Source organism: Lissotriton helveticus, chromosome 4_1 (assembly GCF_964261635.1).
Source record: "Lissotriton helveticus chromosome 4_1, aLisHel1.1, whole genome shotgun sequence".
NCBI lineage: Eukaryota > Metazoa > Chordata > Amphibia > Caudata > Salamandridae > Lissotriton > Lissotriton helveticus.
The window spans coordinates 905295684-905310511 of record NC_136063.1 but is presented as its reverse complement, the minus strand read 5'-3'; positions in this window follow the sequence as shown (position 1 = coordinate 905310511).

The following is a 14828-nucleotide window of genomic DNA, read 5'->3' as shown; positions in this document are numbered from 1 at the left end:
CCCTCACTGTCCAATACGTAACCTCCGCTCAGCCTATCGTCATCTGCTGGTCACTCCTAAGAGCAAAACTAAAAAATTTGGCGGTCGCCGTTTTTCCTACCTAGCTTTCGTGCTCTGGAATCTCCTTCCTCTTCCAATCAAATCCTCTTGTTCCCTTCTGAATTTTAAAAAATTGCTAAAAACCCACCTTTCCCCTCCCTTTAGCTAGAGCTCTGCTACTCACGCTCCCCCCTCACCCCCCTCACTCACTCTGTCTATTAGCGCCAGGAAGCTTCGGCGTCAGTGCGCTCTATAAATTGCACCTAAGATAAGATAAGATAAGAAAAGCACGCGATGAAAAGGTGCACGATGTATCATCATACATCCCTGATAACAAAAGAAGAAACGAAACGGGGAGGCCACACAAGCGATAACGGAGTACCGGTAAGCGTGTGTGTGTACCAGCGTGAAAGATTTATGAGCACCGTAAGACGAGCGGATTATCAGTTGTGTGCCCGGGAGCCAAAGAACTTGAGTTGGAAAGCACAATATTGTTTCAATTAAGGAACAAGCAGCAAGTTAACTAACAGAGGAGTTGTTTTGGAATACCGGCCAGAGTGAACACAGTAAATAAGTGAAAAGGATCAATTTGTGTTGTGTGGGCAAGAAAAGAGAGCGTAATTATGGAACAGAGAGAAGCCAAAAGGAATGTTCTGCTTAATGACATGTTTGCAAAAGGAAATGTGGAGAAGGGGGCTAGCGCAAACGCCACAACTGGGAAAACGGACACTAAAGGTAAATTAAGGACATGGGAAAAATTAAGTCAGAAAGAGATTAATAAATCTTGGGAACTTACATTGAAGAAATACTTAGAGGTACAACGCGTCCCAAGGGGACATAGAATAATGCTGATGCTGAACAACCAAGATGTAACAAATGAATTGTTGCAGGAACGGGGAGAGTCTGTATTGCGGTCCTCCTTGGACTTAATTGAGATTTTGGTCAAGCATATTGAGATAGCTCTGGATAAAATAAAGACGCAATTGAAGGAAATAGAAAAGGAATTGTCACAACTAAAATTGTCAACAGAATTGACTAAATTCAAGGAAAAACTCGAAAGCCAAATTGACAAACACGAGGAAATTGTAATGAGAGGAAACATACAAAATTCCTTAGAGACAGTAATGATTATGCGGAAGGACGCACCTTCACATGTTAAGGAAATTTTATGGATTAAAGGAACAGATGACATGGAATAGCATGCCGAGCATGTCAAGCAGTGCCTCTTCATTAGCATCGACGGAACAAACTGATGGAGAATCAGTAACACTGAGTGAAATAACAAAGCTATCTTTTTTAGGGGACATGCGCCTCATGTTACAACAGCGACAATGGGAACAAAATCGCCCAGCACAACCATTTCAACCACGGAGAGGAAGAGGAAAAGGGAGACAATGGTTGGAAACATCAGAGAAGAGGGAAAAGGAGCACGCGGTGGTGCGGAAAAAATAGGCACCGAAACGAGGAGCATGCGTCAGAGAATGAAGTAACAACTAATAAATTACAGGTGGTAAACTTATCAAAAAGATCAATAAATGCCACGGAAATATCTTTATTGAAAAGAGGAATAAACCTCTGCCCAAAATGTCGAATGGATTTGGCACAAGTTAGAATTGACCTATACCTTTATATCAGAAAGATCAAACTTGCAAAGGCCTTCAAAGAATCAATTCTAAAATAAACAATCAAAGGACAAAAAGAGTTACCTATTGAAGGTTTACCAGTAAAATATTCAGAATGATTTCTGACTCCAATTAACATTGACACAATAACAACTAATGAACTCTCACTAGAGGATATCTGCACTCAATCCAGAGCAGACCTAAATGGTAAAAAGCCCAAGTCAAAATTTTACCCACAGTTGGGACCGGGAAGGACAATTGACTTATTCCAAGAAGCAGTAATTCAAGACCTGTATAAACTGAAATGTCTCAAGTATAATGATAACCTCACAAAAGAAGAGGGAGAAGCTCTGAAAAATCTATCAACGGATGACCAAATTGAGATTAAGATGGCCGATAAAGGCAGCAACATAGTGATCTGGGACCGCACAGCGTATGTACAAGAGGCTCATCGACAATTAGGAGATCCCCAGTATTATGAGAAGTTAAAAAAGAATCCAACACTGGAGCTCAAAGCAATGATTGATGCAAATCTCTCAGAATGGTCATCACTAGGGTTGATTGATGAAGCAGAACGCAAATTCCTAACAGTTAAACATCCGATAATGGCAACCATGTACTTTTTATCAAAATTACACAAAGATCAGAAAAAACCACCGGGTAGGCCAATCCTGTCCGCAAAAGGATCTCTATTGGAGCCACTGGCTGAATATATTGACCACTTCCTGAGGCCATATGTAGCTCAATTGAGTTCCTACATTCAAGACACGAGTGATCTTTTGAGAGCATTACAAAATACTCCGTGGCAAGCATCGTATCATCTAATCACAATGGATTATAGGGTGGAGCGTGAGTAGCAGAGCTCTAGCTAAGGGGGGGGGGAGGTGGGTTTTTAGCAATTTTTTAAAATTCAGAAGGGAACAAGAGGATTTGATTGGAAGAGGAAGGAGATTCCAGAGCACGGAAGCTAGGTAGGAAAAACGGCGACCGCCGAATTTCTTAGTTTTGCTCTTGTCATTGCTTTCTATACAAACATAGGCAATGACATAGGAAAACAAGCCTGCAATTACTTTCTACAGGAGAGAAGGATGCAATACAGCAATCATAACAACATGCTGTTAAAATTATATCTATCTGTCTGAATGAAAATGGGATTTTCCTTCAGTCCCAGCTACGCGTGTTTAACCATGGGATGGTGGGAGCAGGAGAAAGCATGGAGTGCGAAAAACGATCAAGCTGTGAACAAAATCATCAGCTGGAAAAGATTAATTGATGATCTGCTAATAATCTGGGATGGCACGGCAGCAGAATTCCAGGAATACTTTGAAGTGATTAACAACAGCACAAAAGATTTGAAATTCACGTACAGCATAAGCAAGGATAGAGTGATATTCATGGATACGGAGATATATGTCAAGGACAATCAAATCCACACAACACTGCATAGAAAATCAACAGCAACCAATGCCACCCTTGAAGCGACCAGCTTTCATCAAAACTCCTTGCTGTCCAGCATCCCTTATGGAGAGTTCCTAAGGATCCGGCAAATTTGTAGTGAAGAAGAGGAATGGGAAACACAAAGCAAAAAAACAGCTGAAAGATTCGTGAAAAGGAAATGCAAACCAAAGGTAGTGACAAAATGCTGGAAAAGAGCAAACCAGAAAACAAGAGATGAATGTTTAACAAAGAAAGTAAGTCAAGAGAAAAAGCAGACAGAACAAATAAGAATGATAACTAACTTCTCTCAGGAAAGTAAACAGATAGAGAAAATTCTAAGGAAGAACTGGAAAATTCTCCAACTTGACACCACTGTGAAGGAAATAATGGGGAACCATCCAACAGTAACATATAGAAGGGCAAAAAATCTTAAGGGTTATATGATCCACAGCCACTTCCAAGGCAAGAAGAAAGCAGACACGTGGTTGAAGACCTGAGGATTTGTAAAATGTAATTTGTGTAAAATGTGCCATATCGCCAAACCAACCAAGGAAATAACATTGGCAAACAACAAGAAATGGGTAATACGCCAACTGATCACGTGTAAAACATCATACACAGTGTATATAGTAAAATGTCCATGCCCACAAAGATACGTGGGAAGTACGATTTGTAAGCTGAAGAAAAGAATCATGGAACATGTGCGAGCTACGATACACAAAGATCGAACAAATGCAATATCGCAACATATGGAACAACATCACCAGGGAGATTGGAAACAACTCAAATTCTATGGAATTGAAACAATTCCAAAAAGAGATTGTGGCGGAGACCGGGAAAAAAGTTTACGACAAAAGGAATCGCGCTACATTCTAAATCTAAGAACCCTGCACCCACACGGCCTGAACCAATCGGAAGAATTATACATCCATCTGTAAATAAAGTAATTTGAATTTTGAAATAAAGGACATAAAACAGTTAGCCCTACTGGAAGGGAACACAATAGAAGGAGAAGAGAGAAAAACATGAACAATAAAGTTTTTGTTGAAAATTTCAATTTCCAGTTTGGGAAAGCAAGAATCATAAAGGTGTAACTAGTCCCACTGGAGGGAAATAATGTCGATATAAAAACTTAAGGTGTGATTGAAATTATGGTGTGAAAAAAATCTGATTCTTGCATAATAGAAAAATAAATTGAATAATGGACAGAAAAAATCAAATACCAATTGTAAGACATTCAAACTCCGAGTTGCAACCATGAACTTAAAATGAAACTACAAAGAACACAATTCCCGAGGCCGAACTGATGACAGGAAATGATGTCATGAATTTTGTAAATGTCTTAAATTGTGAGCCAATGGTGGGCTAGTTGATCGTGACCATGGTGTGGTGGAACACCGAAACGCGTTGATCAGATACGCTATGAGCCCCTTTAATAATGTAAAAAATAAAAGAAAGTGTTAAACCCCACTTCGGGAGTGCGGCCCGTGTTTTTCTTTTGAGGAGGAAATGTGTTCAAATATATATAATGAACAATCCTGGCCGTCCCATCCTCTCTGGCAATGACACCGCCACTGAGAGACTATCTTTATTTGTTGACCTGCACCTCCAGCCCATTGTACAGGAACTTCCATCGTTTGTTAAAGATACCAGTCACTTCCTTCAGATTATTGAAAAATTAAACCAAACCTACACGTTTGATGATGATACTCTTCTGGCTACACTTGATGTTACATCATTATACACCAATATACCACATGAGGATGGGCTTATGTCGTTATCTGAAGCTCTTAGTAAAAGAACTGCGAAAAAACCATCAACAAATGTGCTTACCAACTTTGCTAGAGTTATCCTTAAATCACCATTCATGAACACAAAATTACAACTGATCTGTACCACAAGCCTACAGATGCTCATTTGTATCTAAACTGGACTTCATGTCACCCACATCACACTAATCATTCTAATGTTGGTCTGCCAAGCTACCTTCCAGATCCATTTAAGAAGTTCCGCCATCCCAAATCATGGACCCCTCAATGCGGTAGAAATCCTGTTCTTGATACATACATTTTACACATCAACAAACTCATCAAGGAATCAACACCTAAAAGGATTTTTGATAACATTAGCAAAGAAGAAAGAAAAGCTCTCCACCTCCTTCAACAGAGAATGGATGTCATTATAAAACCGGCAGACAAAGGTGGTGCAGTGGTTGCCATGAAAGTTAGTGATTATATTGAGGAAGGAATGAGACAACTAATGGATACCAACACTTAAAACCTTTAGAAACTGATCCCACTGAAGATTTGAACAAAGAAATTAAAAACATGGTTGTAAGGAACAGGTGCTTAAACCTCATTGATGAAACAACAGCAGATATACTTGTTCATCCCAAACCAAGACCTGGGAGATTTCATATGCTTCCCAAAATTCACAAAATGAACAATCCTGGCCGTCCCATCCTCTCTGGCAATGACACCGCCACTGAGAGACTATCTTTATTTGTTAACCTGCACCTCCAGCCCATTGTACAGGAACTTCCATCATTTGTTAAAGATACCAGTCACTTCCTTCAGATTATTGGAAAATTAAACCAAACCTACACATTTGATGATGATACTAGTCTGGCTACATTTGTTGTTACATCATTATACACCAATATACCACATGAGGATGGGCTTATGGCGTTATCTGAAGCTCTTAGTAAAAGAACTGTGAAAAAACCATCAACAAATGTGCTTACCAACTTTGCTAGAGTTATCCTTAAATCCAACAATTTTACATTCAATGGTAAACACTATCTGCAGATACAAGGTACTTCCATGGGTACTCGGATGGCTCCATCCTATGCAAATATCTTCAATGGCAAACTAGAGAACAGTATACTTGCTACTTCTAGCATCAAACCACTGGTATGGCTACGATACATTGATGACATATTTATAATATGGAATGCAGGAAGTAGAACATTGGAACAATTTACAGCTAATATCAACAATATCCATCCTACCATCAAATTTACCAGCAGCAATACCAAACAGAAGCATCATCTCCATTTTTGGATGTGCTAGTCACCATTCATGAACACAAAATTACAACTGTTCTGTACCACAAGCCTACAGATGCTCATTTGTATCTAAACTGGACTTCATGCCACCCACATCACACTAAACTGAGCATCATCTACAGCCAAGCACTCAGAATAAGATGCATCTGCAGCAATGAGGAAACCTGTAAAGACCATCTACAGGAGCTTGCTACATTATTTAGAAGGCGAGGCTATCCTCTGCATGTCATACAGCAACAAATTGACAAGTCTTTGCAGTTACCCAGAGAAGCACTTATTTGGAATACCAACGCCAGAAACAAAAGTGACAGAACTCCATTTGTAGTTGACTATCATCCATCACCTCCCAACTACAGAAATATAATGCAAAAAACATTTCCCTTACTTTCCACTTGTGAAATATTGCAAAAGGTTTTTCCAAAACCGCCAGTCATTGCTTACCGCAGAGCTCCAAATTTACAATCTCTTATTGTGAGAGCTGAACTCAAGCAAGCTGTAACAAATGCAGGGGTTCATTGCTGTGACTCTAAAAGGTGCATCACGTGTGAATACCTTTTACAAACATCATCAGTTACTAGTTATGTTACCAGAAGGACCTATGCAATAAGGCAGCATCTTACATGTCGCTCAACATGCATTATTTATGTGATTCAATGCCAACGGCAAAGCTGTAAAAAACAATACGTAGGCCAAACAGTGAATGACCTCACATGATTCAGGAACCACAAATCAGCAATAATTAATAAGAAAATTGACCAGCCTGTAGCCAATCATTTTAACCTTGTGGATCATTCACTATCAGATTTGAAGATTTTCCCTGTGGAACATGTCTCAAAGGAAGAACTACTGGACTCCAGGGAAAACTTCTGGATGTACTGTTTAAAATCATTGCATCCAGATGGACTGAACATTACTGACAACACAACCTGATTACTGCATATCTCAAGAACTCTCAGGACTGCATTGATTCCACATTCCAAATGGAATCTTCACTCATGATGCTTTTTGAAAATTCAGCTGTGTCATCTGTGCAGCCACTGAGCTTACCATCTTGAAACTACCTGAGGAAGGCGGAAGCTGAAACGTTGTAGTGGAAATATATTTTTGTTCTTTGGTGAATCTATCTGTTTGAGTCACTTCTTTCTTGGATATATATATATACATATATATATATATATATATATATATATATATATATATATATATATATATATATATATATATATATATATATATATATATAGCCGCGCGCTTGCTCTTAATTCTTAAGTCCTTGAAAAGAAGGCAAGAGTAGACCCAAATTCGTTCGAGTGATTTATTTCACAATCACCATGACGCCATGATGCGTTTCGGCCGGAAGAGATGGCCTTGATCACATATATTGTCCACCAAATGCCCGAAAGCTTGTGAAAGCGCACACTCGGCAAGCTGAACCTTCCGGTTATTTTTACCAAGGCAGGAGCTGGCGCTGATATTCCTAGGATTATTCCTCTCAGACCTGACGCGTTTCAAGGCTGCTGCCTTTCTGTTCGACGTTAGTAGTGCATGCTGTGCGAATAATGCTTAAAAATCGTGACACGATAGCAGGACCTACTATAGGTTTGATTTTTTTTTCGGGATGGGACTGCTAAAGCTAGCATGCACTACAAACATTGAGCAGCCCACTGAGGGCGTGGCATGAATGTAAGAAAATAAAGGTAACCAGAACTGCCTGAACAAGTCATTCAAAAAATAGGAGTGAAAAAATCATTTTCCCATAGGAAATTTTGTGCAAGGCTACAGCCGAAACTACTGAACAGAATTACCCCAAATTTGGAAGTAAGGTAGTGCTTGGATCAGAAAGCAACTTTTTTTTTAATGGTGTAAATCCGTTCACTAGTTGCTGAGAAATTAGAAAAATAAACGTTTTGATATCTGGGAGGAGCCTATGTCGCGTGTGCGAGCTTTACTGTTATTGGCTGCCAATACCCCAAACCAGGAAGAATGGGAGCCATCTTGTGACTCGGTAGAAGCGAGTCACTAGAAAACAAAGAAACAAAGGTAGAAAACAATAGAAGGGGGCAGAGTAGAAACACCCTGACATCCTAGGCCTGGCCAGGGCCCTCAAAAATGTTTAAAAATAAATAAAAAATCAACGTCATTCGCGCTGGGGTCTTTGGTTCTGGTGTTTTATTTTAATGAGACCTTGGGGTGGGTAGGTCCCGGTGTCATCAGTGATGTCATTTGAGATGTCATCAGTGATTTCATGAGTGATGTCACTGACCATGTCATGAGTGATGTAATATGTGACGTCATCAGCAGTGCATTGCGGTCGCGCAAGTTATAGTTAGCTGATCTAACTATAACGGGGGAATTTCAAAGGTTTTGTATGAGTAAATTGTCCAGCTAACTATAACATGTGTGAAACCTATGTTTTTTTCAGTAAATTTGCAAGGTTTTTTAAATGCTAATTCCTAACTATAACGTGTGTGAAAACTATGTTTTTTTCAGTGAATCTGCAAGGTTTTTAAATGCTAATTCCTAACTATAACGTGTGTGAAACTTATGGTTTTTTCAGTGAATTTCTAAGGTTTTTTTAAATTCTAATTTAACTTTTTATTTATCTGTATTTTTTATTTTAATTTTTTTCTGACGTGCGCGCAACGTGCGCGCACCTCGCGATTTAAAAAAAAAATACTTTTTTTGCCCTTCGGGGTCCTTCAGGGACCCCCTGAGAAGGCCAAGGGAGTCAGGGAGTCTCTAGCCTGCCCCCTTTTCACGTTCTCCACTTTTGTTTCTGATTCACTTCTGCCTTGAGGGTGCGTGCAACGTGCGGCAGCTCGCGATTTTTTTTATAAAAAAAATTGGGGGGGGGGCCCTTTGGGGTCCTTCAGGGACCCCCTGAGAAGGCCTAGGGTGTCAGGAAGTCTCTACCCTGTCCTATTTTCACGTTCTCCACTTTTGTTTTTGACTCACTTCTGCCTTGAGGGTGCGTGCAACGTGCGCGCAGCTCGCGATTTATTTTATAAAACAAATTGGGGCGGGGCCCTTTGGGGTCCTCCAGGGACCCCCTGAGAAGGCCTAGGGGGTCAGGAAGTCTCTACCCTGCCCTCTTTTCACGTTCTCCACTTTTGTTTTTGACTCACTTCTGCCTTGAGGGTGCGTGCAACGTGCGTGCACCTCGCATTTTTTTTTTTAAAATGTCTTTTTTGCCCTTCGGGGTCCTTCAGGGACCCCATGGGAAGGCCTAGGGGGTCAGGGAGTATCTTCTCTGCCTCCTTTTCACGTTTTTAAAAGCATTTACGAAAAACGGGTAAAACGTCATTCATATGCGACGGTCGCGCAACGTGCGCGCACGTAAAGTCATGTGACTTGAAAACAACACTTTTGATTGGCTTATAGTAGTTTCTTTTCCAAATCTTCAAAAACCCCACCCACTTCCCTCACAATCTGTTTCATTTCTTTCAGATAAGCATCTTCAGTCTTTTCTTCTTGATTTTAAAATGGCAGAACAACAGCAGCCACAGGAATCTTCATCTGATTCAGATGTGGACTTTGTTTCTGAGCAGACACCTCCAAAGTAGACCAAAGAATTGTTTATTTGGAAGTGTTTTACCTATCCAGAGGGGCAGAAGAAGGTTAATGCTTCTAAAGTTACATGCAATATCTCTGGAAGCGTACTTTCAAGAGGTGATGCCACGAAGCATTATTAATTTAGCATTGCTACAATGATTAGGCATGTTAAAAATCTGCTTTCAAATAACTTTGCTCAGGCATCAACACAAGCCCTTAGAGACAATCCTCCAGCTGCTGTCCCCAGCACCTCTTCTGCTGGAGCATCTCCTTCTGCAACTGCATTACATATCCGGCCGGATTTTGCAGTTGTAGAAACACGCTGCAACTACTGCAACAAAATATTATGCTACGGAGAACAAAGCATAGATTTAATCGTGGCAAAGATCAGGCAGCACAAATGCTCCCGCCATTAATTTTTTTTCTTTTAATATTTTTGTTCCTGTTCCTGTTGAGCAGTTTTTAATTACCTGATTTCTTTTTTGTTTCAGAAAACCCTAAAAAAATATAAAATTGTTAAAAAAATCACAAAAAAATTTAAGACAAAAAAACAAGTTCTTTTAAGAACTAACTTCACTTCTCCAAGAAGAGTCATATTTCTTATATACTGTCTCATACTTTTTTTGAATGTATTTGTAGTGTATAAATGAATGACTGAAATGACTGAATGAAGGGGAGGAAGAGACTGAGGGATTGAGTGAGGAAATGGGAGTATGCTGAGTGAGGAAAAGGGAGTAAAAGAGTGACTGAAAGAAGGGGACTAAGGGTAGGGGAGTGAGGTAAGGAGAGTGAACGAGTAAAGGAATGGCAGTAAGGAAAGGAGATTGAGGGAGGGGGTGTGAGAGAAAGGAAGCGGGGGATGGAGATACGGAAGGGGAGTAAGGGACAGAGAGGGGGAAGTAGAGCAGGGTAAGGAGAGTGAAGGAAAGGGAAGTGGAGTGACGGTGAGGGATTGGGTATGAGGATGAGAAAAGGGGGGTAAGGAAAAGTAAGAGAATGGGAGTGAAGGAGACAGAAGGGCAATGAGGGGATGAAGGGAGTTAGGGAAGGGGAATGTGGGAAGGGGAGTAAGGAATGGAATGAGAGTAGGAGAGCGAGGGGGAGTGCGGAAAAGGGAGCGGGAAAGTGAAGGGGTGAGAGATACAGATAGGAGGAAGTGGAAAGGGGGAAGGGGAGTGACGGTGAGTGAAGGGCAGTCACAGTTAGGGAAGGAGTATGAGGGTGAGGGAAGGTGAATGAGGGAGAAGGAAGAACATTAAGAGAGAGGGAAAGTGAGTGAGGAAGAGAGGAGGAGTGATAGAAAGAGGGAGGAAAGGAGATTAAGGGTAAGGGAGAGAGAGGAACAGAGTGAGAGAGAGGGAGAGCAAGGAACTGAGAAGGAGTGAGGCAGATAGAGTGAGTGAGACAGAGGGAGACAGGGAGAGAAAAATGGATGAAAAAAAGTGAGGGAGCGAGTGAACGAAGGGGAGTAAGTGAGATGGAGTGAGGGAGTGAGGAAAGAGGAGTGAAGGAAGGGGAGTGAGGGAAGGTGAGTGAGGGAAAAGTACTGAGGGTGACTGAAAGGCAGTAACAGTGAGAGAAGGGGTATGAGAGTGACAAAAGGGGAATGAGATAGAAGGAAGGAGATTAAGAGAGAGGAAAGGGGACTGAGGGATAAAGTAGGAGTAAAAGAAACAGAAAGGGAAAGATAGGAAGGGTGAGGGAGAGAGAGAGAAGGAGAGAGTGAGAGAGAAAGAGAGGGAGAGCGAGTGACTGAGAGGGAGTGAGGCGGTTAGACTGAGTGAGACAGAGGGAGAGAGGGAGAGAGAAATGGAGTGAAGGGGAGTGAGGGACTAAAGGAATGGGAGTTAGCAAAAGTGAATGAGAAAAGGGGAGTAAGGGAAGGGGACTGACAGATGAAGTGAGGGAAAAAGAGTGAGGGGGAGTGAGGGAATGGGAGCAGGAGAAAGGGAATGGGAGTGAGACACAGAGAGGAGAACATGAATTAGGGGAAGAGGAGTGAGATTGAGTGAAGGGCAGTGACAGTGAGGGAAGGGATATGAGGGTAAGGGAAAGGGAGTGAGGGAAAAAGAAGCATATTAAGATAGAGGAAAAAGTAGTGAGTGAGAGAGAAATATTTATCGAAAGAGAGAGGAAAGAAAAGGAGGATTGGTGGAGAGAGAGGGAGACAGTGAGAGAGACAAAGAGAGGGAGAGTGAGGGACTGTGAGGGAGTGAAGCAGTTATAGTGACTGACACAGAGGAAGAGACTTAGAGACGGATGGAGGAAAAGGGAGTGTAGGAGGGAATAAAGGAAGGGGAGTGAGCAAAAGGAAGTGAGGGAATAAGAGAAGGGGAGTGACTGAAAGTGAGTGAGGGATGGTGTGAAGGAAAGAGAGTGAGGGGGAGAGAGAAAAAATTGAGGGATAGAGCAAAAGAAGGGTAGTGATGGAGGAAGAAAGCAAAGAGAAGTGAGGGTCACTGAGAGGAAAGAGGGAGCAGGAGAAGGTAAGTGATGGTGAGGGAAGGGTACTGATGGTGAGAGAAGGAGTGTAAAGGTGAAATTAAGGGAGTAAAGAGAGTAAGGGAAGGAGAGTAAGATGAGCAAAGGAAGTGTAGTAAGAGACAGCGTGAAGAAAGTGAAAAAGGGAAAGAGAAGTAAGAGAGTGATGAGAAAGTATTTTTTGTTTGTCATACTTACCTTATAATTAATGAAAAGTTAATAATATATTTTTTATAAATATCTTATCTGTGGAAGAGAAGAAAAAATTGAGTTATAATATATAAACTTCACAATACAAAATAATTTGTACAATATGTTATGTATTTTATTTTGCTGTTATCTGAATAAATTGAATTTCACTGAAAACAGTGAGTTCAATAGTACTCATCATATAACAGCGGGCAAAAAAAAGACAATCAATAAGATCGTCTTTAAAAAACCCATTCAACATTTTCATTAAGAATGTAAAAATTAGAAAAAAAACATTTCTTAAATGTTTTTTTCGAACAGCAATTGTTTACGTAAAGATGGGATATCTCCAACAATCACAAAGTAACACAACATTATTACTTCTTTTTTATACACTCTAAATAAAGTTATGTACAAACATATGCTAACAACATTTACCCAAAATAGTCATTTTTTCTTTCAAATACAATTCCTCATGGCCAAATAGTATGTGTGAAATTCTTAGTTTGGAAGATATTTAATAGTACTCTTAAGCGTCCGTTTCCCAACCTTCTGAATGAAAAGCACCAACATCTTTTATACCATTTAACAATGGTTATACCTCCACCCGATGCTATTTATCATGTACAAAGAACCTAATACAAATAGCATGCTATCAGAATCTCAACATCATCTGGTATGCCGATGACACTCTGCTCATCCTTTATCTTAGCAAGGAGCTGTATACCATTAAAAGAAACCTCAACAAGGGAATAAAAAATGTCACCAACATCTCCAACAACTACAACAAATCTAAAACACCTCTGCCTCACTGATGATCACCATCTCCTGTGATAGCCACATCACCCACTATCTGATGCACTCACACTACCTCTACGTCAACTACAATAATTTTTTTAACCTGATCACCCTCACTCACAAAGTACATTTTAACACCAGACTACCCTTTCTTAACAGCAGTAATTTTCCCAGGCCAATTATTTTCCCTAAAATTTGGGTTGTAAAAACACTAGATAAGAATTTGGTAAGTCATAAGGCAAACGTTGTTTAAAAATCAATTGAGTATCATTACAATGAGTCCAGCCTTTTGTGCGTTTTAAATAAGCTGTGTAATGTCCTGATGTTGTAGAAGGACCGTCATGGAAAATAATTGCTACAGTTACAAAAGTTCTTCCTGATATTGATAGTTGAGAAGCCACAACATTTTTAATTAAAGTTGTCAGTTTTCTTCCATCAGGTCTGCATCGTTGCAGCATTAAAATTACATACTGTCCATATCTTTGTATAAATAATGTTGATAACATATGTGAGTTACATTGGGTACAGACCATGTTTTGATTTGCTTCTCTAACTAGATTATTAAAAGACACTGATTTGCAGTCTGGTAAAGTCAAATATATAAATCTTTCAGTGTCTATTTTAGTACTACTTGAAAAAGAACAATTGTCACAGTCATGTTGCCATTTATAAGAAAGGCCAAAAAGATTTTCAATATTTATACCTTCATCTTGCAATACAACAAGCATATACATTAGAAATTCCTGACAATCTTGCTGAATATTCTGTGGAAATTGATTTAAACCAGAAAATATGTCTAAAACATTTCGAGTATCAGAAACATTTTACATTTTAGTTTTATCACTACTACATTTCTCAAACACAGAATTCAACAAACAACAAAATCTTTTGTCCCGATTTTCAACAATTTGTTGTAGTAAAGTTTTTTAAAAAAACAACATTAACCACTAGATTAGCATAGCAGTTAACACCAGAACTGTGTTCAAACTGAAAACCAACAACCTCTTCAATAAAATCCTTTTTCTTTTTGGTTACTATCACTGGTTCATCTAGTTTTTTTCTTTTCTCTGCAACCTCACTACAATTTTTCTCATATCTTCTTTTTCGACTTACCACACGCTTTTCAAATACTGGATATTGAGGTAAATTGGGAGCATGTCTCTTCTTAACCTATTATACTCTTTTACACAATTTACATCTGCACTAATCTTTGTGTCATCAAAATCAATCAGATATAATCCAGATAAAGTTCCGACTCGAGATAAAGCAACATATGCCATACCCTCTTTAAACACAGTTCTTCCAATATTCACCAAAGCACAATCTACACTTAAACCTTGAGATTTATGAATAGTCACCGCATTTGTCAAACAAACAGGAAACTGTTTTCGGCGGACATATAAATCTTTTACAAGCAAAAATCGAGCTGAACAATGACTCAATTGTTGTACTTCTTCAATTTTATCAAATTTGATTTAAAAAAATTCAATGTCATCTCTATTTGGGTAATTAACCAAATCAACAACATTACCCATTGCTCCATTTACTAAACCTCTTTCCACATGTAAATTACGTCATAAAATTATCCTACAATTTATACATGCATATAGATTCTTTTCTAAACCCGCAGTTTTAGATATTCA